The following is a 20,019-nucleotide window of genomic DNA, read 5'->3' as shown; positions in this document are numbered from 1 at the left end:
TGAACAAATCTGTCTTAGAAGAAGGACAGCCAGAAGCAAGGGTCTCTAGACTTTGTCTTATATACTTTGGACATGTTAATCAGGAGGGATCCGTACCTGGAGAAGGACATCGTTCTTGATAAAATAGGGGGTCAGGAAGAAAGAGGAAGATCTCAATGAGACGGATTGATACAGTGGTTGCAACAATGTGTTCAAATATAGCAAAGATTGTGAGGATGGCTCAGGACTGGGCAGTGTTTTGTTCTGTTGTACATAGGGTCGCTATGAGTCAAAATGGACTTGACAGCACCTAACAACAAGAACAGCAGAATCCTAAGATTTAGGATCATTGTATAGGACACTCAAAATCTACATTAGGAGATGAAAGTTATGTTGGAGGCATAGCAAGTGTCGAGGAAATACTTTTTTTCTGGTCTTCCAACACTATACACTCGGAGGAACACCTCTTAGTTTGTAGCTTTGGTTTTCCAAAGGCAAACCACATTTGCAAAGCTGGTGACTCATTTACTTTTATATATTGGTATACAAGTCCCCAAAGGACTGTTATGTTTAACTGTTATTGCAGATTGTATTTTACAGTTGCCCAAGGCTGCCTTAAAAAGGGTGTTTTTGCTGTTTGACTTGAGCATGTTATCTGAAATGTGTTATTTTACCAATTCACAAATGTCTTGCAAGCTGAAAGCTTTACTATCGATGTCACCAATAAAATATATTCCTTATCAGACTTCATTACAGGTTTAAGTCCTAGATCTGAGTTCTAGTTAAAACTAAGGCAAGAGAAATATCTGTTAGCTGACTATGTTTTCTTAACCTTGAGTTATATATTATTATATGGATACCTACTCCCATTTATTTGGCAAGCTTCTACAGATTGTCCAAACAACAAACTCAATTTTTGTGGAGTTAAAAATATAGAGAAGCATTTTCCCTTATATATATTTTCTTCCATATGTATTTTCCCTTACATGTAAATTAGAAAGATCAAGATGTGAGCAAATCTATGTACCTTATATCATACAGATGCCATTCCAATTCATCTGAAACATAAAAGATTATCACAGTGTACATTATTTAATATATATATTTTTTAAATTTTTGTAAAGTTCTTGATAATTACCTTAGTTTCCTAGTGCTGCTGTAACAGAAATACCACAAGTCAACAGCTTTAATGAACAGAAATTTATTTCCTCACAGTTTAGGAGGCTGGAAGTCCGAATCCAGGGCACCAGTTCTAGAAGTCTCTCTTTTTGTCACCTCTGAGGAAAATCCTTGTCTAAGCTTCTCTAGCCTTGGTTCCTTGTAAATCTCCACTTGCAATCTGTCTTTCCCCAATTTGTGCTTGCTTGTCTCTGTGCCTAGTCTATTCTTTTTATATCTCAAAAGTGATTAGGCTTAAGACACATCCCATACCTACATAGCCTCATTAACACAACAAAGAAAATCGTATTTCCATATGGGATTCTATCTACAGGTATATGGGTTAGGATTCCAACATGTATTTTTGAGGGACATAATTCAATCCATAAGAATAATTTACATAGGACTTTTAATAGGTTATCACAGTTGGTCAATATAACAATTCTGAGATAAATAGGGTCTAGAACTCTATCCTCATCTTACAGTTGATAGAAAAGAGATCAGAGATAAAAGGTAACCATCCTTATAGATTATAAGTTTAGTAAATCATGGAGCTCAAGCCCAAACATCAGCCTTCTGGCTGTTATTCAAGAGTATTTTGCATTCTTATGCTGTGAGCTCAGGAATCATGACAAACTCATGGTTTCTGTCCTTTGTCAACTTGGCGTTTGAGGCAATATGGTGTACACTTAACAAAGAGCTTCAAGATAAACTTGATGGTCCTGCATCTTTTAAGTTTCATTGAGAGTTGTAACTCACTTCTTTGGAAGTAGAAAATGTCATCCTTAGTACATACCACAAATGAAATACAAAATGTTAAAGAACCTAAAGGAGATCATGTACTTGACCACATTGAGATTGTTGTACCTTAAAGGTGATAGGCATAAAGAGCTACATTACAATGGCATATTATGGTATATTGGGTATACTGTGGCATGCAATAATCTATTCTATCAATATGCAGAATTTCCAGTCAGGAAAAATACCACCTTAAATTAGGTGCATATTTGTTTTATCTAAAATTATACAACAAATGAGATTTAAATATAAATAAGAAGCCATGTAGGAACATTGGCTGCACTGAATTATTCATATTCATGATCAGAAGTATGGTATCTAAATATCTACGATAAATATATCAATACTTGATATACAGGAAGAAACATTTTATCAACATTTTGAAACATTTGACATGAAAATGTTTGCTTGAATCCCACATCCATTCACTCTAGTATAAGAAAACTGAACACTACCCTTGTCTATACAGTAAAATAAAGAGCTGTTATATTTAAAGAACAATTATACATTTGTAGCACAATTTAGTGACTGACTACTTTAAAATCTTGATCATGCTGAAGAAATTTCTTTCAATTAGACAAAGAATAATGACTTTTCTTTCACCCTTTGTTACACCTACATGTGTGAATACAAGTTGTTGGAGTAGAAATTAAAAAAAAAATTGAGGGATTATTATTTCTTTGCTCTGTTCGTCTGAAACACTGGCTTGGGACATTTGTCCATACACAGTAGTTAAATAAGCCAGTCTAACGTGCAAGGGATTTTGGACTTCACAATCACTTCCATGATGTTGTGACTAGCTTCTTTAGCATGATCTCATATTGCTGGAACTAATCTCAGGAGGGTGATTTGCTTCTTATTTTGCACTGCAGACATTTAAAAGAGTGTAAATCTTTTTTCAGCCCCCTATAGATTTTTATAGATATTTGTTGAGCAAGGTGTCAGTATAGTTAACATAGCAATATTATTTATTTTGAAAAATTTTCCAAGCAAGTAAAACACTTAGGCTGAGGGAGAGAATTACAGGGAAATATGAATGCAAATATCTGATAATTTTCCTTTATTGCTTAATTAAAAATAAACTTTTTGAGATTCTTCTGTCTTATGCATTAGATGTATAAGATACATTTCTAGGTTCAGTCTAATAGTAGCCCATCATGGTAACTAAAATAATACATGTCCCCCCTTTTTTTTTTTTAATCTTCTAAGCTATTAAGCTCATTGAAGATACATACCATACCCTTCAATATTTTACATCATTTTCTCATAATACATAGAAAAACACTTTTTTATAGTAAGATAATCATTGAAGAAAAATTTTGTAATTATACAAAATTTGACATTTTTCTGTTGTCTACAATATAAAGGCTACAATTCTTATTTTAGAATTCAAAGCTCTCGGTGATTTGATCCCAAACAAAACCAGCCAGTTGCTGTTGAGTGAGTTCCTACTTATGGCAACTCTGTGTGTTTCAGAATAGACTTGCACACCATGGAGTTTTCAATGACTATAATCTGTAGGGTGTAGATCACCACGTCTTTCTTCCAAGGAGCCTCTGAATGGGTTTAAACCTTTAACCTTTTGGTTAGTAACTTAGTATGCTACCATTGTGTCACCCAACCTATTATTGTATAACAGATACCATGTATTTCCGTGAAGTTGACTAAGCGTGATTGCACAATTATGCCCTTCAGCCACCTTCTTTAATGTCCTTCTCCTTAATGGTCGTGACCTGTCTGAAGAAACAAAGTAATACAATGGTGATATCGGGGCAATTTTATTGCATACTTAGCTCAATGCCCTTTTTGTGCTGACATGTCAAGCCAATTGTATTCATAGATGTTTAAACAATCTTTAAATGTATGCATTTTCGATAATCCCACAACAATGTAAGTGGAGAAGAGAAGGCCAATGAGTAGGAAATCAGGAGTCTAAAAGTCTGTGTTAAAGCTGAGCTTTTTCCCTTGTACAAAATTCTTTGGCGTTGTTCCCAAGATTCTTTGTTTTAATATATATGTAACAAAACATTTGCCACTTCAACATTCTTCACATGAAAAATTCAGTGACATTCATTGTGTTTATCATGTTGTTCAACCATCACCATTTTCCGTTTCCAAATTTTTCCACCACCCTTAACAGAAGCCCAGTGCCTTCTAAGCAATGGCTCTTTTCTTCTTTTCCTCCTTACCTTCCCTGGTAACCACTAGTAAACTTTCTTCTCTATATACTTGCCTATTCTAGATATTTCATATGTTATTGTTAATTATTAGGTGCCATCAAGTTGGTTCCAACTCATAGCTATCCTATGTACAGTAGAATGAGACAATGTCCGGTCCTGCTCCATTTCCATAGTCACTGCTATGTTTGAGCTCATTGTTGCAGCCACTGTGCCAATCCGTCTTGTCGAGGGTCTTCTTCTTTTTCTCCCATCCTCATTTTACCAAGCATGATGTTCTTCTTGGTCCCTCCTGATAACATGTTCAAAGTACGTGGTGCAGTGGTTATAATCCTCAGCTGCTAACCAAGAGATAGGTGGTTTGAGCCCAACAGTCCCTCCACTGGAGAAACCAGCCTGCTTCCATAAGAGTTACAGCATTGGAAACCATATGGGCCAGTTCTACTCTATCCTATAGAGTTGGAATCAACTTAACAGTAGTGGATTTTGTTTTATTTATTTATTGGATATTTCATATAAGTCAGCTTATATGATACCTGTCCTTTTGTCACTAACTTACTTCATTGAGTGTATAGAGAGTCTGGATGGTCTTGTTGAAATGGTTTTGTCTTTTATTATGTGGAACAAATCTATTTCCATTTATCAGTTCAAATCCACCAGCTGCTCCTTGGAAACCCTATGGGGCAGTTCTACTCTGTCCTTTAAGGTTGCTATGAGTCAGAATAGACTTGACAGCAATGGCTTTGGTTTGGTATACATCTATCTAAAATAATTTTGTTTGATAAAACTTTTTTACTTATATTTCAATATGTTTGGTTGTAATTTAATGTATGACACACTATTTTATTACTCTGCTTAGAGCACAATGAATGGGATCATAATAGAATCAGAGTAATTATTTGTCTGAAAGAATGAATATAACAATTTTTTTCTATAAATAGTGTCACGGGCTTTCAAGTACATCTTGACAATATTTCTAATGTTCTAACAACTGCTATACTACCTGTTCTAAAGGTGATTAAAAAAAAAAAGATTAAATAACTTGTCCAAGGACATACAGTTTGTAAGACTCTGCTGCTTAAGCACCTTTTAGATATTATTTCAGCATTATTATCGTGTTGTAGTGGGTGAGACACATTCAGGAACTTTTTTTTTTTAAACATTTCAAATCTTTAATGTGTACCTCTAAAAAAGCTCTACATTGGAAACATTTTTCTCTATTACGATTAACAGTTTTACTTATCCAAACCTCTCAATAAGTAATTTCTTCTTTTGAGTTATTTTGAGGCAGTCATTCAAACAGAACAAGGGGATACTGCATGGTTTAAAGTCAGGAAAGGTGTGCATCAAGGTCACATAATTCCACCATACCTATTCAAACTGTATGCTAAGCATATAATCTGAGAAGCTGGACTATATGAAGAAGAACGGTGCATCAGGATTGGAAGAAGACTTATTAACAACCTGTGCTATGCAGATGATACAATCTTGCTTGCTGAAAGTGAGGAGGACTTGAAGCACTTACTGTCGAAGAACAAAGACCACAGCCTTCAGTAAGGATTAAACCTCAACATAAAGAAAATAAAAATCTTCATGGCTGGACCAATAAGCAATACAATGATAATGGAAAAAATATTGAAGTTGTCAAGGATTTCATTTTACTTGGACCCACAATCGACACCAATGGAAGCAGCAGTCAACAAGTCAAACAATGTATTGCACTGGGCAAGTCTTCTGCAAATGATTTCTGTAAAGTATTAAAAAGCCAAATTATCAATTTAAGAATTAAGGTGTGCCTGACCCAAGCCATGCTGTTTTCAATCGCCTAATATGCACGTGAAAGCTGGGCAATGAATAAGGAAGACTTAAGAAGAGTTGACACCTTTGAGTTATGGTGTTGGTGAAGAATATTGGCTATACCGTGGACTGCCAGAAGAACTAAGAAATCTGTCTTGGAAAAAGTATAGACAGAATGCTCATTAGGAGCGAGGATGGCAAGACTTCGTCTCACATACTTTGGAGATGTTATCTGGAGGGACCAGTTGCTGGAGAAGGGCATCATGCTTGGTAGAGTAGACGGTGAGTGAAAGAGAGAAAGATTCTTAATGAGGTGGATTGACACAGTGGCTGCAACAATGGGTTCAAACAAAACAAGTACTGTGAGGATGGTGCCGGGCTGGGCTGTGTTTCATTCTGTCATACATAGGATTGCTGTGAGTTGGAACCGACTTGACAGCACCTAACTACAACAACAACATGATTATGTAAAGATACAGTTAAGTGTCTTGTGCCTTTGAAGACGAGCTATTTTAACTATGGAATATAACATAATTCAGACTGAGGAGCCAACTATAGGTTATTCAATAACAACAAAACACTGAAAAAAATGAACCCTTAGTGAAAATATAATATTTTTTAATTGCATTGTAATACCAAGCTTCATAATATTATCCAACATTCCCGAGAGTACATTTCTGGAAAATGTCTTTTATACTATAAAATTTTTTTTTTGTTTGTTTGTTTTTTTATACTATAGAATACTTAATTTTGTTTCATTTCAATTTGTAATTTGAGAATCATCAAGAGTATATGTAGAAAGAAAGTATGGTGTCATTTATTATTAAGGTTCTTAGAAAATAAGGAACAAACCTCTTAAAGAGACTTTTATGGTGGCCCAGTGGTTCTGAGCTCAGCTGCTACCCAAAAGGTCAGCAGTTTGAATTCATCAGCTATTCCCTAGAAACCCTATGGGGCAGTTCTACTCTGTCCTATAGGGTCACCATAAGATGGATTTGACAAAATGACAACGAGTTGGTTTATTTTTTTGTCTTAAAAAAAATGGTGAAAATTACTTCTAATCCCCCCACCCCCCCCCAAAAAAAAAAAACTGAGTTAGAAAATAATGTTCAAAAATATTTTGGAAAAAATTAAAATACCTTTAAAAGGAAATCTCATGTGTAAAGTAGCATTTGAAGGATCAAATGACCATAATAAAATTATAAAAAAAAATAATAAACTTTCAAACTACAAATATACAAAATTTAAACTACAAGAAATCGAACCTATAATCTTATTTATTTATTAAAATTTGTCTTATTCAAATGAGTATCATTAGGAAAATACAAGGAGTATAAAGTTGGGAGGGAGAAGAAAAAACTCATCCAGGCATAAACATTTCATACTGCAATTGAAATTGGGTAAGAAGTATGGAAAGACCCAGTCATTAAAGGAAGAGCTTTAAGAAAGTATCAGATTCACAATTTGGTCAAGGAGCAGCCCAATACATAAATTAAGATGTGGACAATGACATGTAGTCCAGTGTCAAATCCTCCAGGAAACTAGCTATTTAGAAAAAATTTTGTGCAATCATTTCTGCCCTAACATAGGCATATCATCTATCTTCTTGTCTAGTGATGGGGAGGTTAGAGACCAATGTGCCAAGCTTATATCAGTAAAAATTGTAAAGGAAGCCATCCTGAGTGAAAGAATCAGACTAAGATATTAAGGGACTATTTAGTAAATGAGGATGGATCAGGAGGAGGCCAAAATTAAAAAAAAAAAATTAAATTTTAATAATATATATTTTTTATTTTAATTTGCTTTCTCAACATTTAGACTCTCCAGTACATCAATGAAAATGATGAACACACAAACACACACAGTCTCTCTCTGGCTTTCTTTTCTCTCTCACATACATATTTTTTCTTTTAATAATACTCAGAGGATTTAGTGGTGATTAATATTCAGATTGACATTTTGAGGGAAAAAAAATAAGTGTTAGAAGGGTAAAAAGTTCAAGGAACTTAGAGAATTCAAAGTTCCTGGTTTCTATTACACATTTTATTTTATTTTATTTTATTTTTTTCTTTGTGTGACTGTATTTAGGCCCCTCATAACCCCAACAGTTGGCAAGCAAAAGGAAAAGATGTAAACTGTAGTCAGACAGGAACACCTCCCTCTCTCCCCTGGCATACACATCCCAAATCCAACAATGCTTCATAAAAATATCAACTCTCAGATTAAAAAAGAATGACTTTTCAGTTCAAAAATAACAGGTCTACTTCAGTATGTCTGCCATTAAAAATATTTTTAACTTACTTCAGGAAAAAATTCATGGAAACTTTCCAAACCTTATTAATACTATCTTTGTGGACTTCTTTTATCACTTTGATCTCTAATGGAAATTTGGCAAATTAACTGAAGACATTGAAACCAAGGAAAGCAAACCTGTTGTCACAAATGCTGCTTATTTGCAAAGAGCTGTATTTATGTGTGATATCATGAGACCTGTTTATTTATATGAACCTTTTGTAGTGACATTTCAATTTTAGCCAGCTTAGAGCTTGCTGTTAATTTTAACTACTTTTAACAGGACAATTGGGATTCCTGAGTACCATAACTATCATAATTTAGATTAAAAATATGGATTAAAAAAGTATTAAAATCTACTTGTTAAGGATTTGAATGTCTTTTTCAGTCAACAATAAAGTACTTGTAAGTTCATAGGGTTATATTAAGTACTTAAGTTAGTACAGACAGTTAAGTACATTTTTCTGCTGTTAGAAACTGGCCCATAAAATTGTTCCCACATTTATCACAGAAGGAACTCTGGAGGTCAGTTCAAGGAGGTTAGTAAGTTTTAAAGGATGGATTTTGTCATAGAGATTTTAGCACTCCCAGTTGGGACAGACATTCCACAGTGAATTAATCCATTCAGTTTTCTCCTTAGGCTTTCCGAAGAAACTTATGAGGAGAAGTACTTGCATGCACAGAAATGAAAAAAAAATCATCAAGCAAAGATGTTATTTGAGCTTCCTCTAAACTTAACGTGAATATTTGGAGAAAATTTAAAAGATTATTAATGTATGATAAATAAGCATTCTCCATTAAATAAAAATTAGAAGTCAATCTCTTTCAAGAAATTAAATAATCCTGAAAAGAAAGTAAAATAATAGTAATCTTAATAAGACAATGTTTAATAATTATAATCTTCATTGACCAAGTTGAGTTTAACTAAAGAATGAAAGACTGATTTAACAAACAATATATTAATATAATTCATCACACAAATTGATTAAAGAAGAAATATGTAAATATCTCAGTAGACAGAAAAATTTGATGTAATTCAAATTTCTTCCATGTTAAAAGATCTCAAAAAAGTATTAATAGAAGTGAATTTCCTTAATCCAACAAAGGGTACCCAGAGCCTTGTGGTTGTGGTTATGATATTGATAAATCTTTAATAGAATCTTCTTGAAGATCAGAAAAAATAGAAAGATAAACTTTAGAACTAGTCTTCTTCCAAAATTTACTGGCGGTCCTGGCCAATGCAATAAAACAAGAAAAATAGATAAAGGTTTTTATGTATAAATGATATAATTGTTTAGGTAGAAAATTGAACATACAAAATAATTATTAGAATTAATAAGATAGTTTAGGAAGTTTCCTCAAGTGAAATATAGAAATAAATTCCATTTTCATACATCATAAATAAACTTCTATAAAAGGAAATGCATGACATTAAAATAGTATGAAAAATACAAAATTCTGAGGAATAAATCTGAAGATAGTTACCAAGGCTTAAATGTGGTGAATTATCCAATATTTTATTGTGAGAAATTACAGAAGATTAAATGAATTACTCATGTGCTGGAAGACCGTTATGACAAATACTTCATATATCCCTAAGCTGATCCATTGACAAAACGCAATCTTAGGCAAAATGACAGCATTTTCATTTGTTTGTCAATGAAACGTGACATGTTATTTCTAAATTTAACATCCAAATCCAGAAGTCCAAGAATAGCCAAGAAACTCTTGAAGAAGGACAAAGTGAATGAAATGTCCCACTAAATATTAAGGTATAATAAGTTTATTAGAAATAAGACAGTATGGAGAAAGTGACCCTTTCCTGTCACAGGTTGCGTGGAGTCGGCTCGTGGGTCTCAGAGACCCGAAAATTGAGAGTTCCTTCGCCCCCGGTATACCGCTCCCCGGGCTTTGCACCCGTCACCAAGCCACAAAATGAATATATTGAGTTACACCGTAAGCGCTATGGATATCGTTTGGATTACCATGAGAAAAAGAGAAAGAAGGAAAGTTGAGAGGCTCACGAACGTTCAAAAAAGGCGAAAAAGATGATTGGCCTAAAGGCTAAGCTCTTACCATAAGCAGCGCCATGCTGAGAAAATACAAATGAAAAAGACTATTAAGATGCATGAAAAGAGAAACAGCAAACAAAAGAATGATGAGAAGACTCCACAAGGTGCAGTACCTGCCTATCTGCTGGATAGAGAGGGGCAGTCCCGAGCTAAAGTACTTTCCAATATGATTAAACAAAAACGAAAAGAGGAAGCGGGAAAATGGAAAGTCCCTCTACCCCAAGTCCGTGCCCAGGGAGAAGTAGAAGTATTAAAAGTCATTCGAACAGGAAAGAGAAAAAAGAAAGCGTGGAAGAGGACGGTTACTAAAGTCTGCTTTGTTGGGGATGGCTCTACGCGAAAACCGCCTAAATGTGAACGATTCATCAGACCTATGGGCTTAAGTTTCAAGAAGGCTCACGTAACGCATCCTGAACTTCAAGCCACCTTTTGCCTGCCCATACTTGGTGTAAAGAAGAATCCCTCATCCCCACTATATACAACTTTGGGTGTTATTACCAAAGGTACTGTCATTGAGGTGAACGTGAGCGAGTTGGGCCTTGTGACACAAGGAGGCAAGGTTATTTGGGGAAAATATGCCCAGGTTACCAATAATCCTGAAAATGATGGATGCATAAATGCAGTCTTACTGGTTTGATAGCAGTTTCACATAAGTAACTCCTAATTATTGGTGAAGACTACAAACCAACCAGGAAAACCACCATTACCATGCGTTTACAAATACTACCAGACAGCGTTCGTGTCTGCAGTCATCAAAAGAACTATTTATTATGTGATTAAAAACATTAAAATGGCCCAGTTTTACAAAAAAAAAAAAAAAAGACAGTATGATAATGGTACAGTTAGAAAAGTTGATAAGTGGAACAGAACAGAGAGCCATTAACTAATTCATAAAAATATGGAAATTTTATATTAAAAAATTGACATTAAATATTAATAGTTTTACCCTCTTTATCTGGGTGAGATATTTATAAGAGCTAAGTATCTTTAGCACTTCCTTTGAACTTCATTTTATTATCTTTCGAACTCAGATGAAACATTCATTTTAACATCTTAATTCATAGAGTTAGCAGGACACACAGATGTGTGTGCACACGTGTGTGTGTAATTTTAGTGTATCTATCTACACACGTACATATATGTGAAATTAGAGCAGGAGAATGTGCCAGAGAAATATGTAATCTCACAAGTCTAAGATCAGTGATAACTTTTAGATGCAAAGGGCAGTGACACCTTGCCCAGGGTTCCTTTAAATATTTTATATAACCAGAAGCAAAGACAGTAATGGGCAGTGCTTTCTGCTCCTTATAGAATTGTGCTAACAGGAAGAACCTACCCGTGAAAGATAGTTAAGCTATTTGTTTTCCAGGTTGCATACATTGACTGGTAGCAGTAATTGTAGGAGTTGTAGTTGGGGTCAGTTATTTCCCTTGGAACAAGACTAGACACTGGATGTTGGCCCCTCAAACAAATATCAAGGTACCTTTCTGTTTGTCATCCAGTGTTCAGAGCTCAGCTTCTCAGTTAGGCCCTTTTTCTAGCTCCTTCTGTTTTTAAAAAGAAGAATTAGGCTCTTTACACATCTCATTCAAAAGTTGCCAATCATGAGACCAATACATGTTAAATTACATGAAGTGAAATTATAACCTGATGTATTATGTCCTTATTCATTTAAACATTCAAAGTTTCCATGATAAATTACTTCTAATAGCATAAACATCTCCCTCTCAAGGCTTTATGAACTCCATTTTCTAAACCTAAGAGACTATCCCGAGACTTTAATTTTTAGTGGTACAGTTACATTTAGTGCTAAGTACATTAATTAAAGAGAGTAATAGATTATCAATAGTTTATAAGTGAATAAAGAACAAACTTATTTCTTAGGATTTCCCTCCCTTTCCTTTTCCCCACAGACAGCATTTTCTTATAGGAAAAGAAACAAAAAGACATATGTATGCACTGCAATGATACCTTTGAAAAAAAGCTTATAGGCTCGGTCAAAATTATCCACAATTTACTCTTTAAATAACAATGACAATTTACATTTGACACAGGTTAGGGATGTTTATTATTGTATTTTAGCAAACCTCCTACCTTCTAATGAACATATGTCACTGATAACACCTGAGCAGTGGACAATGAATATGAAAATGTTCAAGGAAAAAAAAAAAAGCTAAGATCAATTCAATCAGTTTAAAAACGTCCTTGTATTGAACATATTTAGACACCTCTCTTTATTTGGTTGGGAAAGGAAATTATGAAAACGGCCATCATCTGAGCTACTTCGAAAAATCCACATGTTGACTTGTGGAACGATACCCTCCGTGCCTAACAGGTGACCTGATTTACTCAGAAAAACTGCAGTAATATATCAACACATAATAAAAAATGTGAATAGCCATTTAACAAATTAATAAATAATAAATTTTAAATGAAAAATTACTAACAAACTCATGGCTAATATTATTTTGAATAGCTTGATTATCACTCTCTTTAATCAGACATGCGAATAAAAATTTTGAAAAGGTCTTTCTACCTTTCATATTGCATGGATTTAAAGAAAAACATATCAAACACTATAATGTTAAGGGAGGGTGTAAAATGAATTTATATATTCTGGTCGGAGTGTATAATAACCAAAAAACCAAACCAAACCCATTGCTGCCAAGCCGATTCCAACTCATAGCGGAGTATATAATAGATAAATTCACTGGAAACTTGATATATGTCAGCATCTGTCTATGTTTTATGTTATTATCTTTTGAAACCTCAGAGCAATGGCTTATAGGATCTGTATTATTATTCTCAGTTTACACATGGGGAAACTGAGGCACGAAGTAGGTAGGTAATTTGGTTAAGGTTCTACAAGACTAAGACATAAACTGGGATTTGAACGCAGACACTCAGAGACCACAGGACAGGCTCTTCACTGCTCTACTACCCTGTCCTTTTAGAAAGAATAACAGCTTTCAAAGTGTTTATTGTCATAATTGGTAAAATCTACCTCTAAAAATTATAAAGATCATTAAATTTATTTAATGCTACATGAACAAAGAGGTTGATTTAAGTTACTTAAGCTAAAAAAAAAGTCCATGTCCAAATATAGAAGAGAGAAATAGATCTTGAAATATGCAGTTGTTATGATTAAGTAATCATTAAAATGGAAATCAGAGTTTTTATTGTCATAGGATTACATTTACATTACGATGCTAAGTGGAAAAATCAGAACACAAAATTGAAAATACAACATTATGTTGGCTATGCCTCAAAGGCACAGATGAGGGCCTAGAAAGAAAATATTAGCAGCAGTGTGGACTTGATTATTAATTATTATTTCTAATTTACTATATTATTCATATACAGTTAAATTCTTACTGCTAACCAAAAGGTTGATGATTTGAGTGCACCTAGAGGCACCTCAGAAGAAAGACTTCATGATCTATTTCTGAAAAACAGCCATTGATAACCCTATGGAGTACAGTTCTACTCTGATATACATGGGATCTCCATGAGTCAGGATCACCTAATCAACAACTTGTTTGGTTTTTGGTTTATTATTCACACATTTGGTGATAGTAGTGTATTACTTATGTAAATGGAAAATACATAAAGCAACTCTACCATTCCTAAGTATAGTTCAACAAATCAAGAAGCATTTCAGTTTCAGTGTTCTAAGAACATAGTGCAAGATAGGGGGAAGACCACTGAGTGCTTACCCATGAGCTTCCTCAGCATTTCACCAGCTTCGTAGGCTCGAGTAAGTCACTCATTCCCATTTTAGGACAAGAATCTGAGCTTCAGAGGAACTAGTGTGCAGGGATATTCTGAAGATCAAATTAAATAATGATGCAGAAAGAGCTTTAAAAATCTTATAGGCCTATAGAGATAAGTTGCCATTGCATTCTTGTAAGGTATAAAACGTTCAGTTTAATGAAATACTCATCGCCTAATGGCACAGGGAAATCAATAGTATGTTATTTTAAGTTCTATCCTTGACTTATCTCCTACTCAAAGCACAACTTCAAGAAAGAAAGTTAAGCTTCCTGCCCTTGACTTTTCTCTGTCGAATGGCATACGCAATGCTCTTTATTTGTCTGAAATCTGATTTGGGATCATTGCGTTAAAGGGTTTGGTTCAGAATATTATTATTACATAGAATGACACATTCCAGCTCACAAGACTTTAGGAAAGGACACATTCAAATGATCTAAAGGTCAAACTCTGGCACTAAACAGGCATACCGATTTATTTCTTCTTGGCTAACTCTTTCACGGCAGCATTTTACATGATTCTGTTACAAATCCAAAAGACATTGGGTTAGATGCTAAAAGTACAACTGAAAACTTTTTTTTTTTTTTTCAATTTAAACTGATAAGGTTCACCACTTTGAGGGTTAAACAGTACAGGAAAACACTATACACAAGAGACTTCAATCCAGGCAAAGGCACAGATAAGAGGGAAAAGCAGGAGCTCAAGCTGGTTAGCATTGTAGAGGGAGTTTTATTAACATAACGTTATGTCAGTGGTCATGGCTGATTGACTCTTTTAATTCTTTATCACCAGTCATCTCTATTGTGATTAGACCCCAAGGCCAGGAAATTAGGAGCATTTCTTGGCAAGAGTCAGTTCCTATTAATTTGAATGCCTTGTCTTTTTTTTTTTTTTTTTTTTAACTATAAGGAGGCCATGATTATAGGTTTGGTCCTTTTTCACATCTCACCTGTTGTGATTCCCCTTTCTACGTCAAAACTAAACCATCAATTGTATTCTCAGTTGCAGTTATCATTTATTTTATTTTGGGTTTGATTTCATCCTGGTTTTTGCTCCATTTGCCTCTGTAATCATAAAGTAGGAAAAATTTGCTCTAAACGTATTAGAAATCAGTGGTTGAAACAACATTCTGAAAGATCAAGATACATTCTATAAGAAGACAGAATTTTAGTGTCCCATAAAACTTTCTTCTTTTTAGAAATGTGTATATTTTATTGCTTTTATTGGTAAGAAAAAAAAAAAAAGACAGATGGCACAGAAATGGAACCTAAAAAATTTCTTATAGTGAAGCCAATTTTAATACCTTCGCTAATAAAGATCTCTCTATAAATACAGACCTTTCCAGGAAAAAGGGAGTAATTCTTCATTTTGTCCAGGTATTTTAACTCTTTCAATACCCTGGGGCACTATACGGTGCAATAAATTATACTAAAGAGCCTGAAAGAATTAACATGCTTTCCAAGTCAAGACTTTTATTTCTTTTTCTGGGTAACATCAGGCCATTGATCATATTAGAAGGTCTAACCAACTCCCATGAGGCACTTTCCTCTCATGTCAGAGCTTGCCAAATGTGATGATTGTTTCCTTTCTTGAACTCCAATAAACTTTATAAAACCTATTCAACATCACTCAACTAAATCACATAATGGTAAATTTCTAACCCAACAGTGCCCAGTGATTTAGTTGGTTGTCTCTATTTCTTGCTAACTAAATATTAAAAAAAAAAAAAAAAAAGCCAGCTAACCCATCATTTATCTAATATTGCAGTACTTGGCCTTTATTTTCCCAAAATGAGAGAAAAACTTTAGGCCACACCATCTTACCCTTACTTATGTCCTTCCCCAGTAGGTCTTGTAAAATGGGGGAGCCAGGCAAGCTTTTTATCCTACCTCAGGGGGTCGAAAGAATAGGAGACCTGTCGCTAATTCCTTTCACCTCACAGGCAAAACTCTTTCACCCAATTAACTATGGCCAGGTGCACCCTCCAGTGCATTTGAGGAATGCAGAGAACTCACAACCCTGGTGGCAGAAAAGAGCCCAGCCTGCACCTGATTAGCAAGCTTTGCTAGGACTGCAAAACTTTTGGTTAAGTGGATAGCTATTTCCTCATAAAAGCTGGGCAAGATCATGGGTACTGCAGTGTACATAATGAGTGCCCTGGTCAAGCAATATGCAGAGTACTTTGTGCGTTAGCAGACCTATCCTTTATACGAACCTGTTTATCAAAATAGACAAGTGGCAGCCACTCATGCAAATCAGCAACCATCAAAGTGCTTGAACTAGTCTTTTGACCAGGGTTTTGAACCTTTGCATTCCAGTTTAGACTCCTTGCTGAGAATTAGCATTTCCACCCCAGATTTGCCGAATCAGAATCTACAGTTTAACAAGATTCCGAGGTGGCTCTTATGGGTGCGTTGTAGATTCCAAGTCAGCGTATCTGGGGTGGAAATGAAAATTCTCAGCAGGCGATCAAACCGAAATGAACCAATTTGAACCTCTGGTTTTGTCCCGACTGGTCTTTAACATATTTTGAAGATATATTTGAGGTTGGTTCCCAATAGTTCTGAATTGTCAAAAGGAAACATAAATATATTTAGATAGAATTAATGACTGAGAAACAGAACCGTGGGGTGGAGAGGATGAAAATTCTAATTTAGAAATTAGAAATGACTATGGCAAGTAAGGGGCTCGAGCATAGTAATGATTATGAAGATGGTGCACGACTAGGTAGTGTTCATTCTGTCGTTGTCAGGTGCCAAACTGACTCGATGGCACCTAACAACAATAACATCGCAAGCATTAAGTTATGAAAAAGGTGGCAGTAGCAGGTAGCAGATACAGAGGCAGGTGTTGGAGTCCCCAAACCTGCATTCAGAACACTGACACAGCTCTGACCACCCTAGTTGTAGAAATTTCCATAAATCCTTAAGGCCTCTCAGCCTCAGCTTTCTCATCTGGAAAACTGGAAATTAATTACAGTATGAATAATAGTAATAGTAATACCTACCTTATACAGTTGTGAGTATTAAATGAGATAATGTAAGCAGGGCTACAAGACTGGCCAGCACATATGTAGTAATTATGAGTTCTTATTATAATGATTGAAGACATTTAATTAGTAAAAGCAGTAAAATAATCAAATGAAAAATATGTTCTTTTCCCAGAAGGTAAATCTACTAAGTAAAAAGTTAAGCGTTGATTAATAATTTGGCAAAAACTGGCTGGGATCCAGAAAATTAAAAAGAAATGTTTAATTGCTGTGATTTCCAAAATGCATTTAGCTGGGTCCTAAAGATGTTTTTGGAGGTTCCTCCGGGTTCATGTGAGATCCCTGAGCGGTACAAGTGGTTTATGCTCAACTACTCGCTGAAAACAAAACCCTGGTGGCATAGTGGTTAAGAGCTATGACTGCTAACCAAAAGGTTCTCAGTTCAGATTCACCAGGCACTCCTTGGAAACCCTACGGGGCAGTTCTACCCTGTCCTGTAGGGTCACTATAAGTTGAAATTGACTCGACGGCAACAGGTTTTTTGGTTACTCCTGAAAAGTTGGCTGCTTGAACCCATCCAGAAAGTTCTATGAAAGAAAGTCCTAGCGATCTGCTTCCTAAAGATTACAGCCACGAAAGCACCACGGAGCTCATTTCTACTGTGACACACATGGGCCCTATGAGCCAAAATCAATTCAAAGACAACATTTTTTGTTTGTCTCTTTTACGGTCCATGTGGGGGGAGGGGAAGAGACATAGTGGTGTTAAGCAGGGTAAGTCAACTGCTCCCACTTCAACTATTGCGATGGTTTGCTTTGATCTATTTTTTATATTGGACTTAAACAATTTTATTTGCATAAATGTTTGTGAAGCTAAAAATGTTACATGCTTAGTGTAACTTGAAAGCAGTTGCCGCTGAGAAGCTGGTTATAATAATTATATGTGCCCTTCTCTTCAGTTATCTATCTGATTCCTCTTTAGGTAATCATTGAAAACGCCCCTAACTGAAGCGCTGACTTAAGTTTTAATTAATCAGCACTCACCGGCTCAGTGATTACTAAGTGATTACACTATTTTTGATCCGTTGAATTTCTCTAGTTTTTGCTCGAGATCACAGTCTACCATGGATTACAAAAAACTTAAGGGATGGCAAGTTGCATGAGAAGCAGTAGTGGAGCATGTTCTTTGCTGGTATGGTTGGTACAACAATCCTCACAGGTCAGTCCTTGGCCATTTCTTGCTATCAAAAGGGCTTGTAATTCCCCAGGAAAGCATGAGTCCAGGGAGTTTGTTGAAATCTTTGTTTCTAATGTATGGTCTCACTAGAAGGTTTTAAGATTTCATCAGTGGAGCAAACTCACATAATACCATCTAAGCCTCATTTTTCTCCACAAAAAATTCCTGTTTCTCTTTTAGCGCCATCTGCATGTCATCTTCGTGACTCTGCCACCATTTTCTAAGAAGTGTAGTGGCTTCTATCTGATTGTCTCTTGCTCCATTACATAAGGAGTTCAACAGACGGGCAGTTGGAGCGAATGCACACTTGGCTCAGGTTCACAGTGAGGATTTGAAGTGGGATCTGGGTACTTTTGGTTCAAACTCATGAACTGTACCCCCCAGAATGTAACATGAGCAAATATAAATTATGGCCCCCACATGGCTTTGCCTCAGCATGAAATATTCAAAGCAGTAAAATCCAGCAAAGAAAGTACTTCAAAAAGAATTTCTGTCTTTACTTGTAACTCTCAAAGAACTTTAAAAGGAACTTATGTCTTAACCCACAGCAATATCACTGGAAATTTTCTTTCTTCTTTCCTATTTCTCTTTCACCTGCTTCTTTGAGCATCTCATTTGCCAATCGTCCCTTTACCCTCAACAAATTCTGTCTACTCCAACAAACCTTGAAGCCTTTTCTGGACTGTTTTAACTTTTCTATTTTCTCTGTGCTCTCTTCTCTAGAACTCTCTTTCTTGACTTATTGTCTCAAGTCTGCCTCATAAAATCTTGGGAATTAAGTCTGAAACAGATCTCTCTTCAGTGGATAAAAGGATAGAGAGGATCAGAAAGGACAGAGGCCAAATTATCTTTTGGAAGGAGAAAAGGAGTTAAAAATGCTCATATAAAATATACATTTCAGAAGACAAATTGCATCTATGCTTTCCAGTCAAGTACAAAATACAAAAATAAGAATGGTCTATATATATATGAAATCATGTCTTATGTAACTCTCAATTCATTTTGAATGCACACTAAGTTAATTAAATTGACATTCTATATTTAATGAGAAATTATTTAAACTTCTTGTAATAATGTCTGATACAGTGAAACCTGTGAGAGCTGGAATTTTGAGGAGACTGCCTTGTTTTTCCAGGTCTCGCAAGTTTTCCACCTTTGACAGGGGGCAGTCACCGCTTTTCTATTGTTCTCTATTTAGTTGAAAGTATTTTAATTTTCCTTCTCTGACAGGTTTCTGCCTTACACAGGTTCCGACTTTCACAGGTTTTGCTGTGTATACCATTCACAGACATTTGTTTCTTTACCCTAGTGTATCTACTAGATGTTTTCAGAGCAAGAATCAAAACTTCCAGTGGAAGAGTTTGGCTATAAATTTATTAAACAGAATTAATCAGGTCAATTGTTATGTGACAGGATGTAACAAAGAAAGTGTCACTTTCTCATACACTTTTTAGTCCCAGGTTTCAGCATTTTCAGAACATCTGGATTTTTTTAAAACTTTGCATTTGAGATAATTGTAAATTCACATACGATAGTAAGGAAAAATACAGAAAGTTCATGCATACCTTTCACCTGTTTTGCCAAATGATAACATCTGGAATAACTACAATAAAATATCACAATCAGGAAATGGCCATTGATATAATCTATGAAATTAATTCAGACTTCATCAGCTTTACAAGCACTAATTTGTGTGTTGTATATTTATTTAGTTATATGCAATTTTATCACGTGTAGGTTCATGTGAACA

At 35.1% G+C, this 20,019-nt stretch overlaps 1 pseudogene; it reads left to right on the top strand.

Annotated features, from left to right (window-relative positions):
* The first annotated feature begins 10,003 nt into the window (after window positions 1-10,003).
* On the top strand, window positions 10,004-11,081 carry LOC100657627 (ribosome biogenesis protein NSA2 homolog; annotated as a pseudogene).
* The last annotated feature ends 8,938 nt before the right edge of the window (window positions 11,082-20,019 follow it).

This window comes from Loxodonta africana, chromosome 10 (genome assembly GCF_030014295.1).
Source record: "Loxodonta africana isolate mLoxAfr1 chromosome 10, mLoxAfr1.hap2, whole genome shotgun sequence".
NCBI classification, from domain to species: Eukaryota; Metazoa; Chordata; class Mammalia; order Proboscidea; family Elephantidae; genus Loxodonta; species Loxodonta africana.
This window is presented reverse-complemented; position numbering and strand designations above follow the sequence as displayed.